A 7,002-nucleotide genomic window follows, 5' to 3' on the forward strand; every position below is an offset into this window, starting at 1 on the left:
AGACCATGTTTTCATCCTCATTGAAGGAGCTACTCTGAGGAAACAAAGGCAACATGCAGGAAGAATGACAGGTACATGATGGAGGGTCCTAGAGACTCTCAGATTCCCTGGTTCAGATCATCCCTGAGGCTTCACCCCAAATTCCATTTACTTTAGAAAAATAAGATCAATGTAATTCAGATTGATATCCATGTCTACTCAAAATACCTTGAATAAAACTAGCCAGTATAACCATATCACATTAATTATAACTGCACTTCTCTTTAAGTTTGAACTGGTCTCCATCACAAGTGTCTCAATTCATAAGAAAGCTATTAAGCTCATCTGATAGTTCTCTTAAATAAGTGGAATGCTTACAAAAAGATAGATAAGTTATGAAGACTTTTCATACTCATAAATATAGTAAAATTTATTACCATCTCTTAATAAATTCAAAAGATCAGAGTGATATTGACAAGGTACCAGGTAATGATCTGCATAATTTCCCACTTCCCATTGGAAATACTGCCATGATGCACTATAAGAAAATTAAATTTGCTCTGTTCCACTCGAGGATGACAAAGAAAGAGTTTTAGAGAAGCTGAGAGACGTGTGCAAGGTTGTCCAATTCTTCACTGGTAGAAGAACCTTCTAGGCTCCATTTAAAGTGCCAAACGCCATGTCTAGCAACCGACAGGTGCACCTATCCATCAGTTCTTCTCCATCAATTTTTCTTCCCAATTCTGGCCTTTCTCCACCACATCACTCCTGAAGACTGTAGGTATTCCTGAGGCTGACTTCTACAACCTCCCTTTCTGACTTAGGGCAACCTCTAATCCTCTCTGCCTCTGCTTCTCATCAGAGGGAAAGAAATAGTTACTATGTTCATCCAACAAAAAGGAAATTAATGGTTGATTAGATGCCTGTTCAACACACTGAGGATGAAAACCAGTCTTCATGGTGAATTATTGAATTAGGGGGCCAACTTACAGTGAGGCTGTGTCTACACAAAGCCAAACATCCAGTCAATTCAGCCCAAAAAAAAAAAATGGTTTAGCGGCAGGAAAAAATGAAATTAGTTGATCAGGACTGTGCAGACAAAATAAAACAAGAAACAAATGGCCCTACAATAGCATGGTAAACGTCCTGGCAGAATTTACAAACTTAAAGGCAAGAAAAGTAAGAGTGAGACTGCTGAAGCTGTCAGAAAAATGAAAAGGTCTTACTGAACAAACAAAAATAGACTCCTTAATTTTGTGTGGAGTTTTACGTTCCTCTGTTTCCTCTGTTATTTCTATTTCATTTTCCACATTCCAGTTGAAGATGGAAATCAAGAAAAATCCAAGCCAGTATCCACAGATCTGAGTCACATATTAGTCCAGGATATTAAAAAGAAGCGCTTTCCTACAGTAAGTCTGGCATATGACATATCATGATGCAATCACTCAATGTGATTCCGTTTCATATCTGGTGAAGTAAATATTCCCTTCATTTTCGACCGGGCAAGAAGTATACTGAGATGCATATTATCTGTGGAGAATTCTGAATAACAAAACTCATTTGATGTTCCCACACTGATTTTCCCAAGTCATTTTTAATACCATGGCAACAATCTGACAATCCTCGGTAAAGCGCGTAACTGTTTTGGTTGACTCTTTAGGTAGTAATTGTTGACTACTCAGTATTAGTGCTGTATGCGGGCTGGGCTTTTAGGAGGTGTCATTTTAATGTCCTGTGTCACTTTTAGAATGATGTTTCCATTACGAGGGCTGTGTTATCACTGTGCTCTAGTATCTACATCCCCTAAGCTCCAAACAGGCTCTAAAACTGCATGAAGTTTTCATAACTATTTCATAACTATTGATTATCACGTAAGGTAGAAAGAGACATAACATATGAGTAATTTCTCCCTTCGTCAAGAATGAAATACAATGAATTAAAATGGTAGGTCTTAATTAATAACTTACTGCATTTAACTCTCCCCCAAACCCTAAAAGAATTAGCCCCAGGAGTTAGACAAAGGAAGCATTCTTCAAGACAAATTGGAAAGTACAGTTTTGTGGACTGAGTCCTGAACCCCAGGAATGAATGCCAGCAGCTGCAACATGAGCTATTTTCTGTTACCTTAAATACTGCTGGGCCATATGGAGCATTTCTGAAGACCTTCTATTTTAAAACGTTCTGTTCATATTTTATGCTTTTCCATATGTCTCATCCTTACTTAGAGTTTCTATTCATTTCCATAAAAATAAGATCTTTGTTTTACAAGAGTTCATTTTTCCCTCTCCCCTCATCCCTATTATAGCCACGAACCTCTACTTGGGTTATTACAGCCACTCTAGGACCCGCTGATTGTGGCAAGATGAATAGAGAATTATTTGAAAGAAAAACAGCAGTAGCAGATGATCCGTGGGGCTGCGGAACTCCTGTTTCTTTGCTCCTTCCAACCGACCCAGGACAGAGGATAATAGACCTGACGCTGGTGGTGAACTGCTTCGAAATGAATAAAATGTTTACAGAAATCGTCGCCGGAACCCTGAAGGCAGAGCTGAAGGAAGAGATCATTTGGTTAACCGAAAATTAACCAAAATGCGCTCTCTGAAAAAACCGAGCTCCCTGTAGTTTGGGGTTGACTTCGAGCAATTATCCAAACAAAACAGTTGGCGCCTGTGCTGGCGACAAAATAGTGTTTGCATAAAGTAGAGGGAGAAGACAAATATGCATGAAAATTAAATTTAGGCCTCTGGGACTCCCCTTTTCGGGCCATAGAAGAGCTGATTACATGTTCACAGCTGGAATTGGTGTTGGCAGGCAGGCCTTATTCATGGACAGAGGGAGGGACTCCCTTTTTGAGCGCCGCTCCTGTGGCAAAGCAAGAATGGCAGCGTTAAAAGCATCTGATGTTTACAGACCTCAAGGCCCCATGGCCCTGAGCCCTTGAGATCTGGCATCAAGCTGGAGGGTTCTCCACTGAGGAATCAGCTGGCCAAAGAGCAGGCAGCTGCTGGGACACAGGCTCTCTCTTCCACACCTCCCATCACGCTCTCATGCACCCACACTGCTGTCGACAACTTCTCCATCCAGAAGGTAGCGACTACAGCCAAGAGAATAGCCAGCATTCTGGACAGCAGGAAAGCTGAGTCTTGCCACGCCAAGGTTGAAGGTCACAACATGATGCTGAAACCGTCTTGAGGCAGGGTCCTTTGGGCACGTGAGTGACCTGGCAGCATTTGACAATAGTTCTCTCAGCATGTCTGGTGGTAGATTGCACAAATGGCCCTAATTCTCCACCCTTCCTCCGCAGCATGACTTTGCCCCATGTCAGGATAGAGTGTGTTTCCCCACCCCTTAATCTGGGCTGGTCATGTGACTCATTTTGCCCACAAGGATGTGGTTAAAGTTAGGAAAGGCTTCCTGTGCCAACTCAAAGCATGATGGATGAGCAGAAATTAGCCTGATGGAGGGGAAATGGACAATAGTGTCCTAAGGCAAAAAAGAGCATGTTATGCTCAATAATGGTCTCTAACATTTATTGGGCGCTCATGATGTGCCAGGAACTGTTCAAAACATTTTCCTTGTATCAACTAAATTAATTCCCCACAACAACTTAATGAGGTAGGTGTAATTATTGCCCTCATTTTATTCAAATTAAGAAAACAAGGCCCAGGGTAGTTAAAAATCTTGGCCAACATCCCACAGATAGTAATTGACCGAGTTGGGATTCAAACCCGAGGCCATTTGGCTTCGGAGCCCATATTCTTTCACCATTATACTGTGGTGCTCTTGAAAAAACTGGAGAAAGATCAGCAAGACAAGAAGAGGTTGTCAAAGGCAAGAACCAAAACTTTGCCAATAGCCTCGCAACCAGGGTCCAGTGTCCATTCTTGTGCTCTTCAGTTTATTCTCGTTAGAGCCACCAGAAGGATCCTTTGAAAAGTTAAATCAGATCTTGTTTTCCTCACTAAAACCCTTCCAATCGCATCCCATTGCACTTACCTAAGAAATCAAAATGTCTTATCACAGTCACAAAGCCTTACACAATGTAGGCCCCTCTCATCTCTCTGCCCACATACCTTGCTACTCTCCATCTTTGCAACTCCATTCCAGCTTCTTGACCACTCCAAACTTGTTCCCACCCAGGTTCCATGCCTTTGCTGGTGCCTGTCCTTTAGAATGTTATTTCTCTAGACCTTGGTATTGGCTCAACCTCTTGTCTCCTCCAGGCTCTCTGCCCCCTCTGAGAGGTCTTCTTGAATCATTTCCTCTAAAATGGCATCTCTTAAAAATAAATAAATATAAATAAATAATAAATAAATAAATAAATAAATAAATAAATAAATAAAATGGCGTCTCTTATTTCTATTGCTTTCATTTTGTCTTCACAGGACTTACCAGTTCTTGAAATTATGTTATGAAATATTTATTTGTTCGCTTGTTTGTAGTCTGGCTGTCCCACCAGAATGTACATTCTGTAAAGTAGGATCCTTAGTGTTGTTTATTGCCTAGACCAATGCTGCCATATAAAAAAACACTCAATACATTCTACAAATTATCCCAGAGCCTTGATGTTGCTTAAGATGGCAAAACTCTCTAAAATTTGGAACACTAGCCAACATAAGTATGCTCAAAGCAGGACAGGTAGGAGTGTAAGAAATGGCTAAAGAAGTGGTCCTCAAACTCCAGGGAAAAACAATGCACTTTAGTGTCAGAATCGCTAACGTGGGAAGCTCCTAGATGAATCTTATTCAGGTGATATGTGGATAAGGTTGTCAGATTTAGCAAATAACCCATAGGATGCCTAGTTAACCTATAAGCAATGTATTGCAGGGGACATGCTTATACTAAAAATTAATCTGGAGGATAAACTGAGTGTCCTACATTCTATCTGAAAACATTATGTGTCACACTTAGAGAAAAACCCTGTGGTAAAGGAAGTGATGATATTCAGTCTGGAGAAAATAATTTTGATTGAGAAAGAGATATGATTCGCAAGGATGTTCAAATATCTGAGGAGAAAAAGATCTTTAGTCTCTGTGGCTCTAGAGGATAGAACTAAGACCAGATGTTGGCACCATCTTTTCAGTAAGTACAGGTGGGCAATGGTGGAACGGATTGCCTCTCATGGCAGTGGTTTTCCACCTCCAGGAGTGTGCAAGCCATACTGTTGAAAGACTTGAATGAATGTTGATAAAAGGAGTCTGTTCTGGGTGAGTGTGGATTGGTTCCAAAGTCTGCTCCAACACTAAGAATTCAGTAGGCCAGAAGGGATGAGACCAGACAGACTTCCTCTGTATTAGACGGGACTCCATTCATTGAAAGTAACCAAAATCCAACACAAATGGGCTTAAGCAAAAAACTGGGTTTGTTATTTTGCACTGAAAAAAAAAAAAAAGGACATTCTTGATTCAGGAATGAGTGAATTCAGGAGTGTAGGAATTATGTCATCGGGATTCAGATCCATGTCTCAGCACTATTTTGCCCTGCATTGGCTTCCTTCTCAGGCAATCTCCTCTTTCATGGTGATAAAATGATCACCTGTGTTCCAGGCCAACATCCTAGCATGTCAGCAATCTAATCAGGAGAAAAGGATTCTTCTTCTTAGTAATTTCAGCAAAATTGCAAGGACATCATCTCATGGCCTGCTTTGGGTCAGATGCCAACCCTCAAACCAATATTACTGTGCCCAGGAGAATCAAGTGCTCTGATGAGACTCTTGAGGTCATGTGCTCATGAAATTGGGAGTAGGGTCAGCCCCACCCAAATTATAGGGACTGAAAGTGGGGGAGAAGGGTGGTGTTACCAGAAAAAAAAAGGGTATTGGATGCTGGGCAGATAAAATACCAGAGAGTCCCATATTTCAAGTTCAGTCTACATCGGTGATATTAATAGCATGACACATGCTAACACCCTTTTATTAAAGTCATCCTGCTCCAGCTATGCCTTCACAATTTCAACAAGTTCTTCCTTCACACTAGGAAGATGCGTCTCCCCACCTCCCCAAATCGGCCCCCTTCCCACTGTTCAGTTCCACTGAGTGAAAACAGTTCTTGAACAGGAAACATTTCAATTCTTTAGAAAGACAACCTTTCTAATAAATACAGGTGGACGATGGTAGTATAGGTTGCCTCTAAGGGCAGTGGTTTCCCACCTCCAGGGTTGTGCAAGTCATAGAGGAAGGCAGCCTGTTCTAGGTGAGGGTGGGTCAGTTTCACAGACCAGTCCAACACTAGGAACTCAGTACCTTGGAAGGAGAGAGAGAGAGAGATGGACCTCCTTTGTATTTCTTGAAAGTTTCTGAATTGAAAATGATTGTTGAGCAGCTAGTATGTCCCCGCTACTGTGTCCCCAAACCAGGAAGACAAAAGTAACTAAAGCATGGTTCATGTACTTCAGACTATCCTGACCTAGTGAGGGAGAGAAAACAAAATGCAGAGATGATAAAATGATGTGATGAGTATAGTGAGGCAGATATGCATTCAAGGCTATGGCAGCACAGGAGATGGTACTTAACACAAGGGGGCCACATGGAGGGCTCTCATCTCTATGCTTTTCATAATGCAGGGGCCATATGTTTGTGTGCGAGGATTTGCAACATCTTTTAGTTCGTCACCTTGCCATTTCAATGGTTACTAAGATAGTCCAAAAGAGACTAAATGATGAGCCATCGCATCGCTCTTTATAAAACATAAAGGCTTTTAGTTTGCTAATAAAAGCATACATATTCATTGTACAAAATTTGGCAAATAAAGAAAAGACATGGGAAAAGGGGAAAAATACATAACCACTATTAGCACTCTTATGCTATTTTTATCCAATCTTCCTCCTTTCTCTGTCTAAAAATAGACCATTGTAATATACATGTATTAATGTGGTATATATAAAATGTATAATGGATGTGTATGTCCATGGAGATATATATGACACCAATAGTAATATAGATGATTTTATATTCTATTTTTAACTTAACCCTCCATCATTAGACACTTCCAATGCCAATAAATTTCCTTTGAAGACTTTTTTATG

This window comes from Panthera leo, chromosome B4 (assembly GCF_018350215.1).
Source record: "Panthera leo isolate Ple1 chromosome B4, P.leo_Ple1_pat1.1, whole genome shotgun sequence".
Classification (NCBI taxonomy): domain Eukaryota; kingdom Metazoa; phylum Chordata; class Mammalia; order Carnivora; family Felidae; genus Panthera; species Panthera leo.